Raw genomic sequence first — 11,984 nt, 5'->3', positions numbered from 1 at the left:
AAAAAAAAAAGCCTGCCACAGTAGCTGCAGAAGTGGGGTTAAAGATAATAATGATTTTGAGGATGGGTAGTGTTTTGTGCTGTGTACATGGGGGCACTATGAGTTGGAACCAATTCCAGGCACCAAACAAAATGGAAGTTCTAGTTAACTTTTTAGGAATCACCAATTCATTTTCCACATCAACTGCATCATTTTACATGACCAAAGGTATGGGCTCAATTTTTCTCTACATTCTTGTAATTTAATGGGCAAAACATTGATAATCTAAGTAGAATGTTTTTTGTTAATATCAGGGCAAAACTCTCTTATAAAAAAATAAACAAGTAAAACCCACCCATTGCTGTGTGAGCTTGCCTGCATGGTGTGATAAATTTGTCAACCCTCCTGATCTCTACCAGCTAAACACCAGGAGGAACCCTCTTCCCTTCCTACAACAGCATCTCTTAAAAGATTTCTCAATAGATGCTCCTTGCGGTCAACCTTCTTTGGTTGAGAACCACTACCTAGGGTCTAGAGCACTAGGTCTCAACGCTGGCTGCAGCTTCCCTTTGGAATCACCTGGAGTGCTGTGTGAAATACTGATTCCAGGCCAGCCCCAAATTAACAAGTTAGAATCTGTGAATCTAAGTTGAAGCCAGAATACAAAACCTGCTGCCCTAGGGAAACTTGCAAACCCACATACTGGAACATTTACAAGAACATCCATAACACGTTTATTTGTGTTAGCACATAGAAGCAACTAGAAATGAGTGAGAAGATGAGTAATACTGTATTCTATTTATATAATGTAAAACTATATAACAGTGTTTTCCCATGAATAATGATCTCACACAAAAAATAGAATGAAAGCAAATGGCAGTAGATTATGTGCTATGTGATCTCATTTATATTAACTTTATAAACATTTAAATTAATCAATATATCAAGTAGGATTCCATCCATATAGAATAAAACCATAAAGAAAAAGGCAGGAACATAATAAAGCACAAAATATCAAAATAGTAACTCCTTGGAGGATAACACTAGAACTATAAAGAGGCTTGGTGCAGAGAGACTTTCCATTGTATTGAGGACATTCTATGGCTTACATACAGTAGTAGGGATAGGTGTGTTCTTTATATTACTATTTATACCTCATGTCTACCAACTTAAGTTCACTTGTATGAAAATTATATTAAAAAGTATAAAATCATATTTTATTAGACCTAGTAGCAAGCAAGATACCTGGTGGCACTTTCTAGTAAGTGTTGTTCTACTAATCTCAAAGTCAGTGGCTCACGTTCACTAACATCTCCGAAGGAGCAAGATGAGGCTGTCTGAGCTTGCAGGAAGATTTATATTCTCAGAACCTCTATGTCGGGTCACTATCAGCAGTAGGTTGGTTTGTCTGGTTAGAAATGAGCAGTTATTTATTTTAAAATTGAGTTTATGCTATACATACACATGTAAAGAATAGACAACAATTTTATAAAGTCTACAGTAAAATGTATATAAATAGAAATATCATTATGTATTAAATGCGTCAGTCACATTTTATCTTATAAAACATAAGAAAGAGATATAAATAAGCAGAGACATGAAAGAGCCATGTGTCAAAGCCATCCATTTATTGTATTGTTGTTGCAGCAGCCCTACAAAAAGATGATGTCATCTGTGTGTTGAAGATTGTTGATAATCCTTCCTCCAATTCTGACGCTGCTTTCGTCTTCAGATAATTCAGCTTCTCTGTAACCAGAACACGGATACATTTTTAAAAATCCATTATATGATGCCCTTAACAATCAGTTTCCTTTCTTTCCACCCTCTGTGTGCTTTTCTAAGTTGATGGGCTTTGAGAGCATTCTAAAGCCCCTCCGATGCCATTTTTAGAGCTTAGTTTATGAATGGGATTTCATATCACCAAGTCACCCAAACATTACAGAGCTTCAAAAATTAATAAGCAACTATCCTACCAAAGTGACTCCACCTTGAGTATAATTTAGGAGCATTTATTAGGCTTTCGAGGAGACAAAGACACAGAAATGGCATCTAGATGAAGGAGGCCATGAGCACACAGTTAAAATGGTATCCACGGGCTTGTTGTGATAGAAAGCTTTCAAGTGGGCATAGGAGGGCACCAGTCTCAAAAGCATGGTTGGTATTAGATAAATGCACCACTATTATAGGTGAGACCACAGAAGCAGGAATGAGACCACGACTGGGATATGTGCGTGGTGGGATTCAGTCAGTTAGTACGAATTTAGAAGGAACAACATTTCATTTTTTGTTGAGTTCAGCAAATCGGTTGTTAAAATAGTATTTGTAATCAGGGCTTTCTCTCAGGTAGGTGACTGGGCATCTGCCCAATGTGAATATCCCAAATTTATATTCCTTCCTCTGTGTATAATGCTTACCTGTGCAACAGTGTAGTCTAAGTACTCAGAGTAATGTTCATTCTGTCCATCAGTATAAAAATTAGAGAGAACTATGTAATATTCATCGATTCACTTAATAAAACTTGTTATACTTTTGATGAAACACTATATTTTTATTCTCTTCCACTTGTTATGTCAATAAACAAATATATAACCTAAAGAGAAAAGGTGTCAAATAACCAGAGGGTGACACACTGTCATTGGTTTCAACATTGTGTTACACCCCAAATCCCCACGAGGTCTGAGTGAATTATGTAATTCCTGAAAATGTTCAAAGAGTATCCGTATATTGTCAGAACAATTGGCATAATTCAGCAGAAGCAGAAAAGGGTTTCTCAAAGATGAATATAATACGTTCAGAAAACAGAAGTCACCTGTTTCTAATATATCAAACGCAAGGCCTATTGTTTACTTGGACTATCTTTAAAAGAATGGGATTCTACTCCTACAGTGAAAAGATGGTTAAGGATAAATCACACAGCCAATTATGCCTAGATAAAAGCAAAGAATTTTGCAATTGATGACACCAACCAATAAGAAATATTGAAATATCCTAAATAATAGAATAATGTTTCTGTTCAGATATTATATATTAGTTCATTAATATTTTAATCTCTTTCTTATAATATCATATAGTTTTGTGTACCTCTTTTATTGTTCTTAGTTAAGTATTAACTATATGAAATAGTTAACTATTTATGAGTATATCTTTTTGATATATGCTTTAAAAAGGCTTTAGAGCAGCAAGCTAGTTGTTAAATTATTTGATTCCCAACATTGGGATATGCACATTGTTAGAAAAGCTTTCAAGATTAGTCCAGGTCCTTCCAAACACGGCAATTGTGGAGAGACTGATTGGGCATGACCCATGACCATGCACCTGCCTATATTGTCCCCAGTATGGTTACCTCCATCAGGGACACACCTAGGCAAGCACCTAAGGCAGCGGTTCTCAACCAGTGGGTTGCGACCCCTTTCAGTGGGGGTTGAACTACCCTTTCACAGGGGTCACCTAAGACCATTGGAAAACACAAATTCCGATGGTCTTAAGAACTGAGACACCACTCTTCTATCTGTCTCCAGGTGGGTCTGCTCAAATGCTGATACTCCCAACTACGAGTACCTGAAGTACCACCACCATCACATACACCCTGTACAAATACAGGTGTATGTTATATGGTTGGCACCATAATGTACTTTTGAGGACCAGTCACATGTGTAGAGAGCAGCTAATGTGTAGAAAGCATCTGCTGGGTTGAAAGCAGCTACTCTGTTGAAAGCAATTACTGTGTTGAAAGCAGCAATATTGGAGGTAAAACAACATTTCAGGAATTATAATTACTAGGTAAATTTAAAATTATGTACTGTAATATAATCAAATATATATATATATATATATATATATATATATATACTGAACTTAATCTGGATACTGATTGGTCTTTTTATATTCAACTGTGGTTGATGTGAATACTGCTCCCTTGTGATAGTAACAGGTAAGTTAAAACAACAACAACGACAACACACAATGGTAAATCATAGGAAATTTAATGAACCGTATTGACTGAACTATGCCATGTATCATATTTTGTATTATTAAAGCTATTGTTATATATTATTTTCATTAGCAAACCATCCCATGAGAATGGATTGTGCAGAGAAGACCATTAAGAAAATAAAATATAGTGAGGATTTTTTATAGTATGGTTTTACCTCAATAATTAGCAGGAATTGAGAAACCGCAATGTGTTATTTGTTGTGAAGTTCTATCAGCCAAATCCACGGAGCTGAAGAAACTAAAACGCCATTTTTATAGCAAGCATCTGAGCTTTGCGAGCGAGGATACCAACTATTTTAAAAGCGAAGCTTTGGACTCAAGAAAGCCAGACTACCACAAAAAAAACGTAGCAGCCGATGAAGCTTCATATTTGGTAGCACTCAGAATCACCAAAGCTATGAAACCTCACACATTGCTGAGGATTTAGTCTTGCCAGTGACTAAAGACATTGTTTGAGTTATGATCAGAGATCATTTGTTATGAAATTGAGTGCAATTTCCTTACCTAATGACACTGTACCCAGAAGAGCAGATGACATGTCTGTTGATATTCTTGATCAGGTAAGCCAGGTAATCTGCTCCACTTCCAATATTTAGCATTTAGCTTGATGATTCTACAGATGTTGCAAACTGCTCAAAGTACTTGTTTACATGAAGTATATTAATGATGGCAACTTTAAAGATGAGTTTCTTTTTTGCAAACCTTTTAACACGACAACTATTGCGCATGATGGATTTGACACAGTTGGTTCATTTCTGAAAGAGCATTAAGATCTCTTGGGAAAAGGTGTGGTGTTTGCACAGATGGTGCTCCAGCTATGGTAGGATGGTGATCTGAATTTCAGTGTATGGTACTGAATGAGTACCAAAAGTCATTGAAACACTCTAAAATTAATCAGTAAACATTAGCAATAAAGACGCTGCCACAAGTGTTACAAGAAGTACTGAAAAGCATCATAATTTGACAATACAAAAGCATCAATTTTGTAAAGGTGAGCACTTTAGACAGTCAACTTTTTGCAATTGTGAAACGATTTGGATGCGCCGAATAATGCTCTGCTATTTTACACTGAAGTGACATGGTTGTTCAGAGGAAAAGTTTTAAAACATGCTTTTGAGTTTTTAATCTGAAAGCAAGACTGCACTTTTCAGCAATAAAAGTGAACCACAGAAAATAGCTTACTTGGTTGATATTTTTGCCATGTTGAATGAGTTAAATTTATCACTGCAAGGGCAAAATGCAACATGCCTCGATTTGTCTGAAAATATCCGATCACTCCAAATGAAACTTAAGCTTTGGCAAAAAAAAAACAACTGGATGAAAATAAAATTTACATGTTGCCTCCCTTATCTGCTTTCTTTAAGGAACATGACATTGAACCAGACAAAAAGATTATAATGATAATTTCTGCGAAAGAACACTTAAACATGCTTGCAGTCTAAATTTTACTGTAATTTCCAAATCTACCTGACACTCCATTTACACTTGCGAGAAGCCCATTCAAAGTCAAAGTTGGAGATGTTCCTGAGACAGCACAAGAGGAGTTCATTGAACTTATTAACGGCGATGGAGCGAGAACTGATTTCTCTCCAATGCCAGTTACAAAATTCTGGATCAAGTGTTTTCAGTTATATTCTGTTCTGTCTGAGACTGAACATTTCCAATAGCATATCTTTGTGAAACAGGGTTTTGCAGCTTCTTGGTTATCAATAAGTCTAAATACAGAAGTAGACTTGTGGAAGATGATTTTCCTTATGCTCTTGCAAAGACTATCCTGAGAATTTCTGATCTGGTGAGAAGGAAACTATCTCAACTGTATTTTTCTGGGTACTTTAGAGAAACAAATCCACAGAAACTCATGTAGAAGAGAGAGTTTTATATAAAGGTCAAGTGCACATCAAAACAACAACTTAACCCAGTGCTGCCCAAGCCCACAATTCCAACATTAACCGATATGTCCAACAGCAATCCACAAAGTCCTCCTCCATCTCACAAAACACACGCAATGGTGTAGACTGCAGGAGGAAAGCCAAGTCAGTGAACGTGTAAGCATCTCAGAGCTGGCAGGGATCTCCACACTGCTGCTCCAGCACCCAGGGGTGCATCGGAGTACATCCATGTGGCTTCTCCTCAGAGATGTCTTGCAGGAAGTGAACCTTGCCAGCTAAAGCGGGGAACTGGCTAGGGCAGCTGCACCCTTATTCAATAATCAGAAAGCAAGAGACCCAAGAACTAGAAAGGCGAGGCTCACTGAGTCATTTATCCCTCCGCCCTTCAATCAACACCAGATGTGTTTATCGGCCAGGTTGGCACAATAAACTAACTACATCACCAACCTTCACCCTGACGTTGGCTTTTTACTCATACAGTCACAAAATGTAGCAATGTAGTTTACTGTTTTTCTATTAAGACTGTTACCCATGCTACACCATGCTTCAAGACAAAATTTCGTTTATTTGTAATTAGAAATGAATATTTCACAATATACAATTGCATATTATTTTTGTGATTAATCACTATGTTTTAATTATGTTCAATTTGTAACAATGAAAATACATCCTGAATATCAGCTATTTACATTAAAATTCATAACAGTAGCAAAATTACAGTTAGGAAATAGCAATGAAAATAATTTTATGGTTGGAGGTCACCACAACATGAGGAACTGTATTAAAGGGTTGTAGCATTAGGAAGGTTGAGAACCAATCACCTGAGAGAAAGACAGCCCCTCCCTGGGCTGGCTTGGGAAGGGTGGAAGCAATGTACCAAGGCACTCTGCCTGAGGTCAAGATTATCTATGTCGTTGGTCTATGATCATAAAAAATTCCATGGAAACAGTCCAAAGCCCATCTTTAAGCAAATGGACATCCCCTTACAGAAGGATCGCAGGGAGGAGACGAGCCAGTCAGGGTGCAGTGTAGCAACGATGAAACATACAACTTTCCTCTAGTTCCTAAAGGCTTCATCCCCCCACTCTATCATGATCCCAAGTCAACCTAAAAAACCAGCTAGACAAGAGGATGTACACTGGTACAGATGGGAACTGGAAACACAGGGAATCCAGGATGTATGATCCCTTCAGGACCAGAGGTGAGAGTGGCGATAACAGGAGGGTGGAGGGAGGGCGGGGTGGAAAGGGGGAACCAATTATGAGCATCTACATGTATCCTCCTCCCTGGGGGATGCACAACAGAAAAATGGGTGAAGGGAGATGTCAGATAATGTAAGATATGACAAAATAATAATTTATAAATTATCAAGGGTCATGAGGGAGTGGGGAGAGAGAGGGAAAAATGAGGAGCTGATGCCAGGGGCTTACATGGAGAGCAAATTTTTTGAGAATAATGAGGGCAATGAATGTACAAATGTGCCTTACACAATTGATGTATGTATGGATTGTGATCAGAGTTGTATGAGCCCCAAATAAAATGATTTTTGAGAATAATGAGGGCAACGAATGTACAAATGTGCCTTACACAATTGATGTATGTATGGATTGTGATCAGAGTTGTATGAGCCCCAAATAAAATGATTTTTTAAAAAGATAGAAAGAAAAAGTCTATGTGTCTCTGTGGAGTCTCTGCAAATGGATTTGGGCCTCTAACTGCCATCGCTAGCTTTTGGTAATCTGGGATGTTCACAACTGAAGCTGTGATACAGTCTCAACCTAACAGGCTCAAGTCTTGTTCTTAGGTGCCTCCAGTTGATTTCTAACTCCTAACACCATTGCATGACACAGTAGGATTGCCCTACTTGGTTGCTAGGCTGTAATATGTGGGAGCAGATCATCACATGATCATCCCATGGAGCTACTAGATGGGTTTGACTATTAAGCTTTCAGTTTGGAGCATCCAAATCATTGCCAGTTGTAGAAGCATTCGGCTGTTTCAGTTAGTAGTTGAGTACTTACCATTTGTGTCTTCAGGGCTCTTTGTGTTTAATGTATAGAGAGGGAAAATACACATTCAGTCTTTAGAGGCTCTGGGTGATTTCACAGGGTGGCTTGAGCAAAGCCACCGACAGATGTGTAATTAATGCTGGAGACATTGCTGACACACCCTGCAGAGGACTAAGCACTAGGTCCCTAAACAGGACACTTAAGCCTGCTGCTGTGTTGTTGGGTTCTCACTTCCCTCTGAATTATGTTTCACACTCCTAAAGCAAGGGATTTTTAAGTTTTTGGTCTTTTTTTTAACAAGCTTGCTAAAATTACCAACTGTTTAAATATGTCCATAAATAAGAACAATGTGTTCCCTATAAAATCAGGTTATTCCACTGAGTGTTATTCATGTTTTAAGAAAATTGGTACTTTTGAGAAGTTCCATATTTCTTCTGAAATTAAAATCAGATCTTAGTTAACTCATTAAAGGGCTGGGCATCACAATAAATGTCGAACTTGACAATAAGAGTTTTTTTCCTTTCCAACTAAACAGCCCATTTAAAACTTTATACACTCTTTGCCAAAGCTTCCTGAGGGGAGGGGGGCTCATTAAAAACAAAGAATGGGGTCACTTATAATCAAAATCTATATTAAAGTAAGCCAATTTTTAGCTCTCATTTTGCTGGAAAGGATCATGGAATATGCTCAAGAGGAAAGCAAACTATTTGGGATTTCAAGAAACATTCCAGAACTTACATGAAAAAATGAATCATCTTTGATGAACTTCATTCAGAAAATACCTGATATGTTATAATATTATGAACAAGAATCCATTCTATATGGCATAGACTTTATTTCTAAAAAATTAGGGTGATATTGCTTGTATTGCTCAGAGAAATATTGAACCACAGTTACTGAATCTTTACTGTATGCTAGCCACTTTACTATGGACTAGAAATACTACAGTGAACAAGACAAATGAGGATTCTCTCTTAGAAGGAGCCCTGGTAGCACAGTGGGTTGTGTAGGTGTTAGACTACTCACTGGAGTCAGCAGTTACAACCCGCCAGCTTCTCTGTGGGACAAAGATGAGTCTTTGTGTATCAGTAAAGATTTGCAGCCTTAAAAACCCTATATAGGGTCACCATGAGTCAGAATCAACTACATGACAGCAGGTTTGCTTATTTATTTGTTTGTTTTTGTTAATTTTGGGGTAGGTAATTGCATACTATGGAAAAGATTAAGTAAGAAAATTTTAGATATTCCTATAAAGAAAGAATAGGAGCACTTCCGGTACAATGAATGAGTAAGCATTCAGCTACTAACTGGAAGTTTGGCGGTGGGTGCAACCCATGCACTGAATCCATGACAGAACAGCCTGAATTTGCTCCCATAAAGATTAGAGAACTCTGTGGGGAAGTCCTCTTCTCACTGAAATTAATGGTATACAACAACAACATGAAGAAACAAACAACAACATGAAGACACAAACAAACGCTTTCACTGAATATTTGGCATTTTAACAGCGACTTGAATAAAGACGAGTGATGTAAAGGAGGGAACATTCTATAGAGAGACACAAGGAATATGAAAAACTAGACAGAAACAAGTGTAGTATTATGGGAACTAGAAAGGCAGTAAGAAATATAAAAGTGGTGTCTTCAGGAGGCAAGAGGAGACAATATCATGAAGAAATCAACCTTAGCATAAAAATTTCCCATTTCAGTGGTATTAGTGTTTACACTGCACCCCCACAGTGAACTGCAGCCTAACAAAATTGTCAAAAGTTGTGTCAGAAAATTCCAAAAATATGGTAATTTGACTACAGTTGACACTGAGAACAGGGTAGAAAAGCAAGCAGCTATTTCCTCAAACTTCACCTCTCCAGTTTCCACAGAATGGGAAGGGGAATATGGGTTCTATCTGCTGCCAGGGAGCAGAACCAGCAACATACAAAGGCACTGCCACTGAGGCCTGAGCAGAACTGCTCTGTAGGATTTTACAGAAGCAGTTTGACTATCTTTCCCTCAAAAGGCTAACTGATGAGCTTGAATCATCAACCTGGTGGGACCAGCCCCACTCTTTTTTTTTTTTTTTTAACATTTTATTAGGGGCTCATACAACTGTTATCCCAATCCATACACACATCAATTGTGTAAAGGGCATTTGTACATCGTTTCTCAAAACATTTTCTCTCCATTTAAACCCCCGACATTAGGTCCAGCCCCACTCTTAACCCATTATACACATCTTCATTAGAAGACAAAAACAGCAGCTTCTCTCGTCCCACCCCAGAGGAATAGGAGTGGCTAACTGGTGGATTTCGGAATACGAAGAAGGCAAGAGAGTCCATGACTCCTTTCAGTTCTGAATGCAGGTCAGGCTGACCTGTTCACACACACACACACACACACACACACACACACACACACACGGAAAGATTTGGAGTTGACTTTTCCAGTAAGGGTAAATTGGAAGGGTTACACTTCCAATTGGGAAAAGAAAGTTAATTTTGGCAAGTAAATTCACAAGTCCACGGTGGCCTCACAAGGATGCCACATTTTCTGATGATCATTATGACTAATAGGTGATATTGGCAGCTTCAGCTCTTGTTTCTTGTGTGAACTTCTCTGTTCTGAGTTCAGGGGAACAAACAAACGAGCGTCTTTTTTTAATGAAAAGTAAATCTTCAACATTACTGTAAGAGAAATGGAAATGTGGGTGTTAGCATGAACATATCCTAATCTGATTTATAATTTATAGAGTATGCTATACCAAAGTGTGACAAAGAGAAAACACTTGAGATGTGGCTGCGACAGAAGACCTCTAAGTAGTTCTCATTTAAACAGATTGCGGTGGGGGTGGGGGTGGGGGCAGTTCCTGGGTGGTACAAATGGGTAAGCGCAGAGCTATTCAGCAAACAACTGGTGATTTCAATCCTCCCAGGGCTGTGTCAGAAGAAATAACTTGCAATCTATTTCCAAAACACCACCGCTATTAAAAACTTAATACAGCATAATTCTACTCTGAAACACGTGAGGTCACCCTGAGTGAGAATTGACTAGCTAGCACCTGGTTGGGGTTTTGGTAGGATGAGGTGGGGGGGAACATCATCGAAGAGATCAATCAGGAAACAGTATAGCTGGTAGAAAGTAAAGATCTACTGACAGGGAAAAAGAAGAAGAAAACTGTTTCTAGAACTTTCAGAGGCCACTTTGGCTAAAGTCGAGTAAGTTAGGAAGAGAGCGGTATTTAAAGAGGTAGGAGTGAGGCAGAGGCTAGATCCTGTAGACCCTGTCCGGGCTGCGTTAACACATTTAGTATCTTTGTGCAAATTGAAAAGTAATCTTCTTGGAGCTTTTCTAAGTTAAATTAGAAAACAAATACGTTTTCTATGGACTAGAAAGGAGCCCAGTGAAACATTGGCACGAGCATTGGGTCAGCGATTCAAATCCAACATCTATTCTGTGGTAGGAAGATAAGAATGTCTGATGCTATAACTATTTATAGCCTACACAACTCTTCACAACCATTCTACTCTCTCCTGTAGCCTTACGATTCGTCAGAATAATCAACTTGACAACAGTGGGTTTGCTTTTGACTTTCGATAAGTAATGAAATCAGGGAAAGGCGACCACTCCCTTATTGTTCTAACCCTAAATCCTGAAGGAGAGATTGGGCAGAGGCAGGCTGGCTGGACAAATTCAAACTGCCAGCCACCTTTGGAAAGGAGTGGGGTTTAGGATCGGTGCTTGAGGAAGGGACTGAGGGTTGTTGGATAGGTGATGAAGTGACAGAATATACTGGTTAAGAACACCAAGTTGCTTGGACTTCCTTTTTGGCCTAAGATAGCTAGGTTAGGGGCCACTTGCTTGAGTTAAGAGTTTCAATATTTTGGCAGGAGGGCTGCCTCTGTAGGGTGCAGGTCACAGTCAGATGATATCTCCTGAGGACTGTGGCCAATTTCTATTTGTGTGTGTGTTTCTTCTTTTTTTTTTAAATCATTTTATTACGGGCTGATACAACTTTTATCACAATCCATACACACATCAATTGTGTAAAGCGCATTTGTACAATCATTGCCTTCATCATTCTCAAAACATTTCCTCTCCACTTAAGACCCCGGCATTAG

The sequence above is a fragment of the Echinops telfairi genome, unplaced genomic scaffold (assembly GCF_000313985.2).
Source record: "Echinops telfairi isolate 266 unplaced genomic scaffold, ASM31398v2 ScPeMD7_1713;HRSCAF=2227, whole genome shotgun sequence".
Classification (NCBI taxonomy): Eukaryota; Metazoa; Chordata; class Mammalia; order Afrosoricida; family Tenrecidae; genus Echinops; species Echinops telfairi.
Note: the sequence above shows the minus strand (reverse complement) of the source record.